This window comes from Rhagoletis zephyria, unplaced genomic scaffold, assembly GCF_001687245.7.
Source record: "Rhagoletis zephyria isolate East Lansing unplaced genomic scaffold, Rhagoletis_zephyria_1.1 Rzeph_scaffold_02738, whole genome shotgun sequence".
NCBI lineage: Eukaryota > Metazoa > Arthropoda > Insecta > Diptera > Tephritidae > Rhagoletis > Rhagoletis zephyria.
The window spans coordinates 20254-36072 of record NW_016159822.1 but is presented as its reverse complement, the minus strand read 5'-3'; the positions used below and the strand labels follow the sequence as shown (position 1 = coordinate 36072).

General features: G+C 35.4%; 1 long non-coding RNA gene across 1 annotated transcript; it reads right to left on the bottom strand.

The window, feature by feature from the left end:
* Window positions 1-7387: 7387 nt before the first annotated feature.
* On the bottom strand, window positions 7388-15469 carry LOC108367589 (uncharacterized). Its single transcript, XR_001848267.1, has 3 exons — window positions 15459-15469; window positions 14267-14272; window positions 7388-7548 (listed from the first exon to the last, which is right to left on the bottom strand). It is a non-coding gene; the product is annotated as an uncharacterized LOC108367589 (long non-coding RNA).
* Between the last annotated feature and the right edge of the window lie 350 nt (window positions 15470-15819).

Below are 15819 nucleotides of genomic sequence, written 5' to 3'. Positions count from 1 at the left end.
GGCTACAGTGCCAATTAAGAAGAAGAAGAAGGAAGGTTCTATCACCTTTTGTTTCCTTGCTAAAGCTTCTCAAATATTACAAAAAACGGAATTCTTTGACACTTTCACCACGTTTTTTTTTCAAAATCTGGAGCTGATGGAAACTTTAACATATAAAGAGAAGCTCCTTCTTCTTATAAGAGGTGATCTCGCGAAATTTTGGACACCTACTGCCGACTTTCGATATATTAAGGGAGCATGGCATCAACCATACACAGGCCCGTGGAGAGGGAGGGGGAAAAGGGGTGAATCCCCCGGGCTTCTTAAAGGGGCCCGAAATATCAGAACCACAACTTGTCATACTTTTTTTTTACAATGTAATTGCTCCTTCGTTAAAGGCCTTCATTATATACATATTACGAATCGTGCTGATTCTTTCCGACTCTTTAAATTAAATTAAATGATCATATGGCCCAAAACGGGGACTGTTACTGTTGCTTTTCAAAACCCGCTGAAACTCCCTAGAATACAACTTTCGGATAGTTTTTCTTCTTTCGACAGCTGCTTTATATTATCGATAAAGTCTGCTCTCCTTATATAATGTTTTCAAAAGTTGGTACACAGTTTCTTAGCTTAAGGATGGAACTCAAGAGCTACGTATTTATTTTGAACTGATAAAATTAATTTTGAGGTCAATATTTGCAAAACAAATAGCTTGTAGTCTGTTTTATGCAATAAGTAGCATGAATTAAGCAGACTTGTGATTTGACATGTAATCCAAAGAAATTAAGAACATAATAATTATGAATACAGACTTCTGTTGCTGTGCAGCTGTAAGTCGTTTCAGAAGTAATTTTGTGCTTAGAACTCGAACTGGAGCTTACAACTGTGACAAGATATTGAGGTTTTCCGGGGTTAAGTACACAAAAAAAGGCTTTAATGGCCACTTTTGTTTGCTTTATGACATTAAGTACTATTCGTACCATTCAAAATGTGCCTTAGAGGGTTGCTTTACGAGATTTCCTTCAGAAACTATGGCCATTGGAAGAAAGCATATGCTTGGTTTGGCGATGTTAGATTCGAGGACAAGACAGTTAAAGTGGACGTAACTCTTGAAGGAAAAATCTTATAGCACCATTCATCTTTTAGCTTTTTGTTTCGCTTCTTTTGGCCTCGTTCCTTTTTTAAATAATATAATTCTCGCGTTTTTTTATTTTTCTACGTAATTTTTATTTTCTCAGCCTATTTGAGCAATACAGCGGCCCAGCTGGCTTGGCCATGTCGTTCGATTGGGCCCCGAACCTCCAGCTCTGAAAGTATTAAGCTCGGAAACCGCTGGTGGTAGCAGAGGGAGAGGGAGGCCCCCACTGCGATGGAAAGACCAGGTGGAGAAGGACTTGGTTTCACTTGGAATTTCCAATTGGCGTCAGTTTGCACAGAAGAGGAACGACTGGCGCGCTTTGTTAAACTCGGCCAAAATCGCTTAGAGGGTTACAGCGCCAAATAAGAAGAAGAAGAAAAGGAGTTAAAAAGAATATAAATTTTAACTATGAGTCAATAGCACGTTCAATAGCTTACAATGTTGCTTTCAAAATGAGCCCTGTCTCTAACTAAATAAAAAATAATTTTACTCGAAAATTAAATTAGTAAAAAAGACTCTTATACGGTTGACAAACGGGCTCGCTTATTTACTTGCTTTACGAACGAACGCGAAATTTTTGGGAATTAACTCGGAACAGGGGAATTTTCGATGAAAACACTGGTAAAAACGGCGAGCTTTTGTCTTTTGTACAAATAAGCAAACAAAGCATGCCAGTTTGGCGTTCTGGCGACGCACTGTTTACCGCTACACCACAGCGGCCTACTTACTTTTATTATATCACATTTTTTATTTTAAATAACATTTTTTATTTTATTATTTTATCGAATACTGTTTTTATTAACTTCAAAGTAATACAGGGCAAGCGAAGAAAAGCAAGTACAATGCAAAAAATGGTGGTCGTTAAATATAAACAAGCCTTAATTTCATGTTGCGCTTCTTTAATTTTTATTTATTTAAAGGTTTCTCAGGATTAAGTGAATTTTCACGATTGAGAGAAGAAGATTCGTGTATATATACGTTGTCCGATACCTTAGAATATGCATGACCCAGATATAATCAAAAATCTGCGAAACATGCGAAAAAATTGTTTCCTTGGTTGCGTTTTCGGCAATTTGGGTCACATGCTTTTAAATTAATACAATGTATATATAGGGGCCCGTGATTTTTTAGTACCGGGCCCGAGTTTTCTCTCGACGGCCCTGCCCATACATATCGAATTTTTCATACCGTATATCTCTGGAAATATTTGTGGTAGTGTCCTGGAAATCGGTATAGAGATTTCGGGGCTACTGGAAAAGGGGGCGTGGCGCTTTCAAAACATATTGAAACTTTTACCTATCTACAAATACATACACCCAGAATACAGTGTTTTTTCTTTTTCATAATAAATTTTTTTGTTAGTTTTTTATAAAAATACTAGCAAGCCAGGACAGACGTTGTCCTGCTACACACCGATACATAGGCAGGTTACATGCATCGTAGATACTATGGGTCTTCGCACCGAAGCTTGGTACTCGGTAACTCGGTGTTCGGTAATTTTTTCCCATGTATTTTGTTTATGTAACACAAACAAAATACATTGAAAAAAATTACCGGACACCGAGTTACCGAATATCGAGCTCGGTGTGAAAGGCCCATATTGTTTCTTACGTTTCATTTGATATCGAAATTTACAAAATATTATTATTATTGTTCACTACGTTTGAAAAAAACGATCTCTGGTTAAGGTTCAAACATCAGCCGGGGGAATGGATAGCGTTGGATGGTGTCCAAACGGCAAATTTTTTGTTGCTGTTGATGTGCGCATGTTTATGTATATGTATAATACATACTACATTATTTTGTTGCTATCCTATCTATTTCTACCCAACATAAACATATATATTAACATATCGACACGGGATTTTTAAGAATTTTTAAGAATCTTTTAAGTTGGAACCAAGAATACACACCCAAAAAATTTCATTGCAATCGGTTAAGCGGTTTCGGATATTAGCGTAAACGAACACAGTGACACGAGATTTTTATATATTGGCTGCGTTTCTTTATACATTCCGGATAATCCCATTTCACAGCCGGAATAAACAGAATGCGTTTGAAATATACGTTAACATATCATCAGGAACGTTCTAAAGAATAAGTAAACGAACAAGTTTATTCCAAACGTTTAGAATGAATAAAGAAATGCAGCCATTAAGAAGATAAGATAAACACGATGCGAGAAGCATAGAAAAAATTTCGATAACTATCCCATCTTTTAAGTTGGAACCAAGAATACACACCGACAAAATTTCATTGAACTCGGTTAAGCGGTTGCGGAGATTAGCGTAAACGAACACAGTGACACGAAATTTTTATATATTAAGATAAGAGTAAGGCTTCCTCTAGTGGGCACCGAATTTACTAACATTAATATTTTTCAATGATATTCAGGCATCGCCGAGTTTTGTAGTCGAACAGTACATGTGTAATTTTTATTGCAAAATTCCAAATAGTTTTTTTTTAATCAACAATTGAATATGTTTGCAGTGCTTTGGAAATTTTTATTTTTCTTATAAAGAAAGTGTCCGAATGAGAATATTTTTTGGGTGCAGATTTAAGAAACATTAAACTATACAATGAAATTATTTCCGTCCCGACTCCCGCGGGCATGCGAAATTCGAGCATGAGAAATAAAAGTGGAACGATTGAAATGTGCATTTCTTTCTTGCGCAAGAAGTCAACATGGATTGCGCGCGATCCAGCCACGCGCGTCCAGAAAATTCTAAGGACAATACATTTTTGAGCAACCGCCGTTAGTGTCGTTTGGCGTGAATTTCATATTATTTACTAAAATATCCAAACGCAAACCACTTTTTCATAATTCTGCGATTTTTTTACGATTTTGTCTTGCCTCTTTTTCTCAAATTAACCAAGATGTGACCGAATTGTCCAATTTACTGTCCAATTCACTGTCTTCGAAAAATCAAAGGCAGTGACCATGATTCAATAATACAAGGTTCGATAAACTGACAGATGTCTCTCTCGCACCACTCCCTTAGCAGTGGCACCGTGTTGCTTCTTTGCAAATTTACTTGGAAAAAGTGTAGTTTTGGTGTGAAATAGAAGTATAAGCTTTTGTGCAATATGTTTATTTGTAGATGCATAAGAAGCATATTTAACTGATGAAAACATTAATTGTGTTTTAAATTGGATAATTACATCAATCTTATAGTAGCTTTATTTTAATTTTGAGTCTTTTTGCAGTTTTTATACAGCTAAATAGCACATAAATTACGTAATTCTTGTAGATATATCAATATTACGTTCAATATTTCGTTTAAAATGCCAGATTTCCTGAAAATACATTAGAATTTACAAAAGGAATTTCACTACTAATAGCCTACTTTGCGTATTTTTCTACTACCATTTTCGCACCAAGAGATTTCATTCTTCCCCTTTCTCCGTCCTTCGTAAATGCAACCTTTTGTAAGGGAGTGTCAAACCGAGGCTGTCAACAATTATCTAACCTCGTATTATTGAATCATGGGCTGTGACGAAGCCAATGAGAGAAGTTTGAATGTATTAAACTGGCTACACACGACGAACATCTGCGCGCACATGTGCGCCAACATGGTCGCTGTCATTTGCTACAGACGGTGAGCGGCTCATAAGTGATTTTGTACTCAAAGCGTAAACATGGAAAGGAAATACGCGGATGATGCAATTGAAATACCTATGACTTAGGTTTTTTTATGTATGTGTTACTTAAATTTATTTATATTTTACTTGTATGTATGAACATACATATACATATAATAATTTAGTCTCATTTATCAAAAATTAATGAACGTACATGGCTTGGATGCATTTATCCGCGATGTGCACATTACAACCATCAACAAATTTTTTGATTTTTTGCGAGCATGCTCGTGAACCTCCTTACAAACGACAAACATGCACTGCAAGCCGCGCACGTGCGCGGATATGTTCGTCGTGTGTAGCCACTGTTAGTGAAAAAGTATGAATGCATTGGGCTCTGTCACACGGTCAGTAATTATCACGATATTTTCATCGCGATCAATATTGATGAATTGATGAATCGCGCACGAATGCTACATGTTCAATATTTATCGCGTCAGTATTTGCATAATTTTTGTGCTGAACGCTTATTATGACGCAAGAAGATATTTTTATTTGGTATGAATAATTTACAGATAATGCATTCTACAATTATTTTAAAATTGTAAATGTTAATTAAAATTTTTTCAATTTGTTTTGAAAGCTTTTAAGCACCGACAGCGAAGGCATATCGGATACGTTTTCGATGTTCGCATTATGAGAGTACGAGATGTACTGACGAAATGTATGGATCGCGATTTGAAAGTGCTACACGTTCAATACATGCTACACGTTCGCGATCCGCTAACCAGTTTTCAAATTTTTTTAAATTTTGCGATATGGATCACGATCCATCAATACTGCATGCTACACCGTCAGTAAATATCGCGATACTTGGATCACGTCAATAAATACTGACCGTGTGACAGTGCCCATGGGCATGGTAAAATTGTCTTATGTAAATGCCATGAACCAAAAATACAAGATCACGTAAGAACGCGACGTTGTATTTGTAACTGGTCTTGAGAAAAAAGTTTGCGAAAGCGGGTTCGTCAGCTGAGCGTTTGTTTACATCACAAGCACCACTATTTTACACTTTTATTTAAGTAAAGAAGAGTTATTTCAACATGACAACACATTTTCAAACATTTTATTGCATCATTTTACCTAAATTGTGCGTTTAAAGTGGCTGACAATAATTTCGGCTAATTTTGGTTTTCGTTGTTTTCTTTGCTTTGTTTATTTTTCGGTCGTTTTCCAGTGAAACAAGATGGCGTAGAACCCGCTAAAAAAAATCGACTTTTTTCACTCTCTTGTTCTTACGTGATCTTGTGTCTTTCGTTCATGTGTAAATGCCGTGTTAGTGCAGTCGTCTTACTTAGGGTTTACACCGGACAATATTGTCATGACAATAGCAATACCTGCACACTTTTTCACTTATCTATTTATACACAAATATTATTATCAAATAACAATTTGCAAAATGGTAAAAATTGCCGTATAAACGCTGACTTAATTTTTTATTTGCAAATAACTAAATCACGCAAATAAGTATTGATTAGTGGTACTATTTGCAAATAAGCGCAAGATGCCGCCATTCTTAGGTTTATTTTCTTTTTCGATGGTCATCTTTTTGCCTTTTTATAATCAAGACGTTGCCATATTTAACATTATTTTCTTTTTCGATGGTCATATTATTGCCTTTTTATAATCAGGCAATGTTAAAAAAGAATTTTTCACCATCGAATAAACAGTGAGTTAGGTATTTGCAATTATTTTTTTTTAGCTTACGTATAAACGTAGTATATGAATGCGTTTTTGACAACCAATACGTATATCTTCATTGCTTTCACAGCATTGTCCAATGTAAATGCGCCGTTATATGAATGAGCCATGAACCAAAAATACAAGATCACGTAAGAACGCGACGTTGTATTTGTAACTGGTTTTGAGAAAAAAGGTTGCGAAAGCGGGTTCGTCAGCTTTGTCAGGGTTTGTTTACATCACAAGCGCCACTATTTTGCACTTTGGTTAAGTAAAGAAGAGTTAATTCATCATGACAACACATTTTAAAGCATTTTAATGCATCATTTTAACTAAATTGTGAGTTTAAAGTGGCTGGCAATAATTTTGGCTAATTTTGGGATTCGTTGTTTTCTTTGCTTTATTTACTTTTCGCTCGTTTTCCAGTGAAACGAGATGGCGTACAACCCGCTCAGAAAATCGACTTTCTTCACTCTCTTAGACTATGTTCAAACAGGCACCTTATTGGCAATTAAGAACCTTTTCACCAATTTAGGCCTTAATTGTTGCACAATTTATCATACGAAAATTCAAATTATTAATTGCCAATTAATAATTTATTGGCAATCAATTTGTGTCAGATTCTCTATGCAACCCTGCTAGGTATGTTTAATTTTGACTTGGAGGTATGTTTATTGAACAAAGAGCAATCAGCTGTATATTCCATCAGCGCGAGACAAAAGTATGTTGTAGAAAAGGTTCCTAGTTGTTCGATCGAGCGAGATCAACTACAGTTGCGTTACTTTGACCACCATTCTGTAAGCTATTTGACCAGTTGCCCACACCAGAAAATGCATGGAAATGCCAGTAAAAATAAGAACTGATTCCCTGAGACGCTATTTGGCTACGTTCCAAATGTTCCTAAAATTGTGTGTTTGTACCGAATGTACTTTCAAACTAAATAAAGGTACGATTGTAAGAACTTTTCCATCACTGTATGTAACCCAACAGCTGATTTCGTATCGCTAATTGGGCAGCTGACGTGTGTGAGAACACCAAACTCAATACCGCAATTTAAAGCTTAATTGCCTCAGCTAATTGGCCTGTTTGAACATAGTCTTAATCTTACGTGATCTTGTGTCTTTCGTTCGTGTGAATGCGCCTTGACCAGCTGGAATCAACCCTACTAGACAAACCTGACGGAAACTAATACACACACACCAGTGAACCAACACAAATGCAAGTATGGACATATATTAGTTCAATCCTGTGTACTAGCGAGAATGAAACCCCTCAAAATTTGAAAGAAAGAGCTAGCAACAATGTACTACGACTGTTTTCAGCTAATTTGACAGAGTTGCATTTCATGCTGATTGAAAGTAGTTGCTACCTTCAAAATACCAAATATATCCGAGTACTATGTAAAGTGAACTATTTAAGATATTTATTTTAGTATTTTATCTTGGAACTAATTTTGCTTTGTATCGAAAATTTAAATAAAAAACGAATTGAATTGAATTTTTGTCCTAAGTAGAAATTAGCACCACAAAAAATTAACAATACCAAATAAATAATGCTTGGAAACCAAACTCATTCAAACCGAATACTTTTCAGAGCCAAATTTCTCATCACCTTAAGAAACATGAACAGCGTTGCCAGGACCAACCGGCTAAATTGGCATAAAAAAACCGGCTAAACTGTTTGAACTAAATTTCAAATGTTTATTTAAATAAATCACAAGTAGAAGGATTATTTCTTGGAGAGCAGTTGCAAATTCAAGCTGGAAAAAATTTTGCCAGCAAGAATTTGCAATTAGGAAAAACACATGATTGTGGTACATGGTTGGATTTTTTGTCGACGATAATATGAATAAACAAACAAGTTCGTTAAATTTAAAAAATTACAAACTTGAGCGATTTTAAAAAGAAAATATGTAAGTAAATACTTGTTTACTTAATTAATTTAGTTAATTCCAATAATTCGAAAGGTACTCGGCTGAAAAAAACTGTATTCGTAATCGGAATGCAATCTCATGTCTCGATATAGTAACCTCGACAAAGAAATTGAAACCTATGTTGAAGAAAGTCTGACTAACAAGACATATACATGTAGATGCCGTTTTTTGCCCCTGTGAAAGAATTTTAAAAATTTTATACAAATTTCTTATGTTTAAAATGTAACTGTGGACACTAGCTTGCAGAAAAACTTGCAAATTCCTCCAAATTTGCGTTCGTGCAGAAATTTGAAAGTTTCTCTACTTGAGAGAGAATTTGGGAGCATTTTTTCTTACTATCTGATATTTTGAGTGATAATTCTCGCTGGACTTTCGACGAACAAACCTATTGTCTTCCCTTCAAGAAAAGGACTTTTCAGACTGACCGATTTTCAATACACTCAAATAAAAACCAATACACACAAAAAAAAAGCTGTAACAATTTCACTTCCATTTTAAGGCAGTAAAACAAAGACCTTAATTTAACATAAATCGAGGCCATATGTTGATAAGGGATGCAAAATAACATTTACATAAAAGAACTGGTCAGATTTTTCAGAAATCCCTTCAATTCTGATGCAAAATATTATGCCAAGGCTGCAGATCTCCCATCCAGATGATAAGTCATATGACCGGCAGATATCTTGTCGGGTTCTCAGAGAAATTTGTGCTCTTTTGTTTTAATTTTTACGCATTTCAGTGTTGGTTCTTAACTTAAGTTGGGCTTCGGTTTTTGTAATTTAAATAAGTTCCTAGCAAAAAAGTTTGTTTAAAAAAATACGTATGAGTACATAGTGCTTGAATATATCCATTTTCCCTTACCTTAAACCTATGGGAGTGGGCAAAAATGATATGTTGTAATTAAGGCAGAATTGAATATGCGCTATCTGGGAAGGCAATATCTTCCTGTAATATTTTTCTGTGTGTTGGCACTATATCCAAACACAAACGCGTGTTAAGCAAACAGTGAAACAATTTATTATTTTCTAAGTTGGCGAATAAAACTTCCCACTTAAATTTAAGACATTCATAACAAAGATTTTATGAAGAAAATTCCCGCTACGGCATACTTTAGACAAAATATATTCGTTTAAAATAAAATTAATAATAATAATGATAATAAAAATAAATAATAATAATAAGTTGGGCCCACCCAACTTTAGATAGCCCTGTCTGACATGAAAATTTTCTCCGCGGTAAGGCTAGTAGCCATTTCTAGCAGATTTTGGGTCGCTTAGTCAAAAATGGAAACAAAAGTTGCGATCCCGTACGAGTCCGGACTAGTCAGAAATAGTCAGAATCAGTCAGAGTTTACTGGAAATCGATCCCGTACTCGTTTCTCTGACTATTGAGAAGACAAAAAAGAGAGTAAAAAAGGCCCTCTCTTTGTGTCAAACGATAAGCTGTAGTGTGTTTGGCAACCAGATTGTAAACAAAAGAAAAGTGCACTCTGCTAATTCATGTTGAAAAGTATCTAATTACTTGTTTAAGTGGATTCTAAGGAATTTGAAAGTATTTTTGGTTATTTACATGGGTGAGCTGGGTGTGTTTACATACAAAATAAGCAAAAATTTACAACCAAAATTTGGAGGTTATGTTGAAGTTGACAGAAGTTACCATTTTTTACTAGAAAGCGATCTCGTACTTTTCAATGTTATATTTTTAATAATCTATAATTTTATAAAAAAGTCGTATTTTATATTTCTATTTTATATGTTCGTTTACGTCGCATTTTTTAGTCATAAACCTGACCTGCAACGGAAGTGGTAAGCTATAGTCTGCGCCTGTTGTTGAAAGGAAAGGAAATACAGGCCAACAGCCAGCAGCAGAAATTATGCAAATTGCATATTTTCTATTAATCTGTTGCTATTATAATAGTAATATGTAATAATAATAGTAATTAGTAAAAATAGTATTATGTAATAATAATAATAGAAATAGTAATATGTAATAATATTAATAGTAATATGTAATATTAATTATAGTAATAGTAATTAATAATAATAATAACAAAAATATTAATAATGATAGTTTTAATTGAAATTTTGGTGAAAACTAAACCTTAAAACCAAAAATCTTTAAGGCAGCAAACGTACGGTTACATCGTTGCTGAATTATTAAACTGAAAAAACAAGCATAGAAAAATACTAAATGCATCGGTAACATTCTTAATTAATAAACCCGGTATGCATACCTTATAATGAAGATATATATATTTCTCTAATTCTCGCACCCTCTCTCAAATTAGCATTTTCTGCAACTTCGTTAGTAGCAACATCCTCCTCAAATTCGTCTAGAACTTCGAAACCCAAGTCTGCAGCAACGCCGTGTTTCAAAAGAATGTTGTGGAGGATTGCACAAGCGTATATAATATTCCCGGCTCTCTCATGGGAATAATGCAAATACGGTGCTTTGCTAAGCACCGAAATCTTGATTTCAGAACACCGGAAGCTCTTTCTACGCAATTTCGAGCCTTCGCGTGTAGGGTGTTGAATTTCACTTCTTTTGCATTCAATGGCTCTGCCACTGGAGTTAGAAGCCATGGTTCCAGTGGGTAACCCTGATCCCCTAACAACCAATTATCGCACTGGCTTCTATGTGTTCTTAGAAGATGAAGGCGTGTTGGGGATGTAGTCCAAATACCGGAGTCGTGGCAGTATCCAGGAAATCTTGCATTTATAGCCGTGAACAGCAAACGATGATCACATACCTATTGAGAAAGAAAATTGTATAACAATGTATTCGATTTCTTACAGAATTGTCATTGCTTTGAAATTTAATTTTATTTATCATTTACCGTATGTAAAAAAAGATGTAGTAATAATTACAGCCTCTACGTTAATGCTGTAGAAACCTTTCCGGATCATATACATGCATAGAGGGTTACTTGGGTCTGTTGTCGATGGAGCGACTATGCCTATGTGCGTGCAGTCAACAGCACCTATCGTTCCCTTAGGGCCGGTTGTTCAATGTCTGATTAGCACAAATCGGAGGTAGAAGCTCCGGTTAGATACAACGACTGCTTTGTCGATCACATGTTATATGCATGCTGTCGAAATCGTCGATAATGATGTTTAACCGGCAAGTAGTGATAACCAGACATTGAACAACCGGCCCTTAATCTTAAATGCCGTTTAAAAGCTGAAAGTAATGGTATAACATACATTTAATTAACCTTCGTCGCACTTTTTATATCAACACAAACATATGTTTTTGCCTTGTCACCTGCGCAAAAGGTCATGACAATAAAAATGGNTAACCGGCAAGTAGTGATAACCAGACATTGAACAACCGGCCCTTAATCTTAAATGCCGTTTAAAAGCTGAAAGTAATGGTATAACATACATTTAATTAACCTTCGTCGCACTTTTTATATCAACACAAACATATGTTTTTGCCTTGTCACCTGCGCAAAAGGTCATGACAATAAAAATGGCAATTGGCATGATTCGAGCTTTTGAATTTTGCTGCGAATACCAAAAAGCTGCAATAGTCATTTTTATATCAATTGTCATCGCGGTGAGTCAGTGTGGCGGAATAGGGCTGTTAGTAAGAGTTTGCAACACTACTCAATGCTTATACAAATGTCAAAAATTTACGAAGCTTTGATGTGTGATCAAAATAGTCTTCAATTCATCAAATTAAATTAAATAAGAAAGTAATTGATATATACAGATGTATTTATGTCAGAATCGTGGGAAGGAAAATTATGTAATTGTATGTATATATATTCCAATTACAGATTTGTTGAGAGTACGCCTGGTTTACAAGGAAATTGCGCGACGCCATATTTGTTCAGGCATTCAGCAAGAATTTGCAGTGCACTTCATTATTTTACCAAACGAGATGTATATGCTGGTAAAAAAGAACATTTAAATAGTAAAGAGCAAATTGTGTATGTTAACTTATGAAAATAATTTTCCAGCCTTCAAATATGCCAGTTATTCAACTATTTAAAACAAGTATGCACTTACTTTGGCTTCCCTCTTTAAAAAAAGTGAAAATAACTACTACATTTGCAGATTTGTTAAACGTTTAAAAACGCCGGCCGAAGCCGCTGAAGTACAATGCGACTCTAGTAGCAGGTAACAATGGTTTTATGAGCTTTAACATATTTGTGAAAGTTTGTTTTGCTTCTTAGGGCCGTTTGCACCATGTCTAGTTAATTCTAACTCCCAGTTAAACATCTTTATCGACGTTATCGACACCCATCATATAACATGTGATCGATAAAGCAGTGGATGTGCTTAACTGAAGGATGTACCTCCAGTTAGCGTTAACTAGACATGGTGCAAACGGCCCTTAGTGAACAGGAATCTGAACATCAAAAAAGTTGTCCGCCTGTTAAACGAAAGTTTAACTCGCATTGGCTAAAAATGTTTACTTAACTGCGGGACTAAAACGGCATATCTTTTTGTATTGCCTGCTGTTTAAGCCGCCGCTTAAACTTAATTCAGCGGCCGTGCGCGCATCCTTTGGCCGCAGCGAACACCGAAAGAAAGATTAACGAGCGCGCACGGCCGCTTCCCATCATCGTGCCAAATCAGCGACACGTTAGTTCAGCTACCAACCCCGGTCAACGCGCACGCGTCCTAGTATTTTGTATTTGAAATCAATACGAATTTTAAATCTAGTTAAAAAAATACTGGTTTTATATACGTATCATTAGATATTTATATGCTGTGAATTCAGAATTCCTCAAATAAAAGGCTAAACACTTTGTAGAATACATTTTGAACTCAAACAAAAGCATTTCTTTTAAGTGGAAAGAATGTGTGTAAAGAACGGAAGCAAAGTGTGTACTGTGAACAAGGTGAGTGCGAAAGGCGACCATTTGGAAATATTCACGGTCCTCCGCAGCCAACCGTGGCCCAGCAGCTAAAAAAGGAAAAAAAAATTCAAAAACTTAAAAATAAAAAAAAATTTATAAAAAATAAAATAAACGCGTATCGTACGTCCGCTAATGTAATATAAAAACTATACACATAGTTGAAAAATTTATAAACACAAGTGCTCGATAACAAAAGTGCACGCAACCATACAGTGCTACATACATACATATATGCAAGCAAGTGGTACGATAATCGTGCATACAAACAAATAAAAAAGGAAAAAAACTGAAAAACTAAGTGCAAAAACAACAAACAAAAGTGTTAAAAAAGTGCACGTATATATCTCTAACTCAGAGTGAAAAAAAAATAAATAATTAAAAATACCTTTGTGCACATGCATACATTTGTGGTAAATTAAGTTGCAACAAACACAGCAACAAAGCGCAATCAGCAGCCATCACCCAACCAAGCAATCACCAGCATCAGCATCAGCGGCAACAACAACACCAGGCGCAAGAATACAAGGGAATCGAGCTACATACATTAGCCAAGCAGCCATCATCAGCAGCAACATCAGCAGCCAACAATAGCATCAGCCGTAACAACAGGCAAAGCAAACATCTACATAATCCCATCTACATAAATTAAGGAAAGTAGTAAGTAGGCAAATTTTTAATTTCCTTAAAAATTGAAATAATATAACTTTCATTTTCGTAAAAGTTATATTATTTCTAATAAACTGCAAACGGACATACATACGTATATACTTACATACATATATATATATAATTAAATAAAAGGCGTATTTTTTCTCGCCAAAAACCATTGCGGATATTTTCCTGCCGCCCAAAAATTTCACGTCGGCAATTTGCCGCTATTAAAATTTTGGCAGAAAAATTCCCTTTTCCGGAAAGCGGTATATCTCCACATACCGCCGATCTTATATATATATAAGTATATGTACATACAGTGACGAGCAAAGCTGTAACATGGTGTAACACTTTTTATTTCAGCCACCGCTATCTTTCCAAGTTCTAACGACATTCATACTTTTGTTGTATATTCTTATCGGTACACCTGTACTTCCCCTCTTATAACGAATTTAAGTCAATCCAACAACAATAATAAAACCAGCAGACAAAAAAGTAAATTAAGGCATATGCTACAGTTTTGCACTTATATATTTTTAACAACTTTTTGACAATTTTCACGAAAAAAAAGAATTGTTAACACAATGTTCAGTATACTTTTGCATTTTTTAGTTCCTGGATGCAATTTGGCATACCTTATTTGTATCTCTGTGAAAATTCTGGAGGTATAGCCTCCCATGTATCCTTGGTTTGCTTTCATAGCTCATGTACTCCATTGGACGGACTTGCATACTCAGTAAGCCGCGCTTTTAGTTGATTTCGCAAATTTTCGACGAGATTCATATCCGGGGATTGTGGACGTCAAAATAGCAAATTTTTGCTTTTGCATTCAGTCTTTGCGAACATATGCAACAACCCCAAATTATTATTGACCGACTACTGTGATTCACAGTTTGCCTTACATGATGCGCTTAGGCTTAATTTGGGTCTTTGATCTAATACCATGCCCGGCCATCTGATTGAAAGCGATTAATTTAGTCTTGTCATACCAACTAACCTTCAATTAAATCTTAAAAATGTGTTTTTTTTATTGCATTCTGTAAGGCCTAACATATCCCAATAGGCAACGGTCCGGTTTTCGTGCGATCCGGCAAAATGCTACCACTCTCGCACATGAATTTTGATCAAAATTGTTTTTTCTTCCATTATTATGCCTTTGCGTTCAATTTGACAATTCTTCGCCTCGTTGGCTACTGATTTGCATTCAGTTTTAATACCTTAAGCGCTGCTGTAATAGTGGCTGCAGCGCTACTTGCTACTAAGCTCACAAGATATCGGACCGTAATATTTTTTGGCAGAATTCCTTTGTCCTTAATAACATTTTAGGCTATATTTCTCAGTCCTAACATTTTCATGTGGCGAGCTCCACAATTTTCGCCACTTTTCCCACGGCCCGCGTTTCCGCAGTTAATCTATTATTTACATCTATGTTTCCTGATTAATCATATTATCTACTGGTAATCACTTCTTCAATAAATTACAATACAGAAAAAAGTCATCTGACTTCCACCTAAGTAAAAGATAACTGTCAAATGCAAAACTTAGAGTGAGTGCAAAACTGTAACATTTGCCTTAATTTACACTTTTGGCTGCTGGTTTTATTATTGTTGTTGGATTCACTTCAAATCTTTATGAGAGAGGGGGTAAGGGCGTACCAATAAGAATATACAACAAAAGTATGAAAGTCGTTAGAACTTGGAAAGACAGTGGTGGCTGAAATAAAAAGTGTTACACCATGTTACAGTTTTGCTCGTCACTGTATATACAAATTCTGATATATACCCCAAAATAAATTCCGTTGCAGTTTATATGCCTACTGTGTCCCACTGTTCAAGAACAAAATATTAGCACATTAAAATCAAATAGGCTCCTCTGCTTACCAATTTTTGCCGTTGGTCGCATAGTTCGTTGAACTTGGCT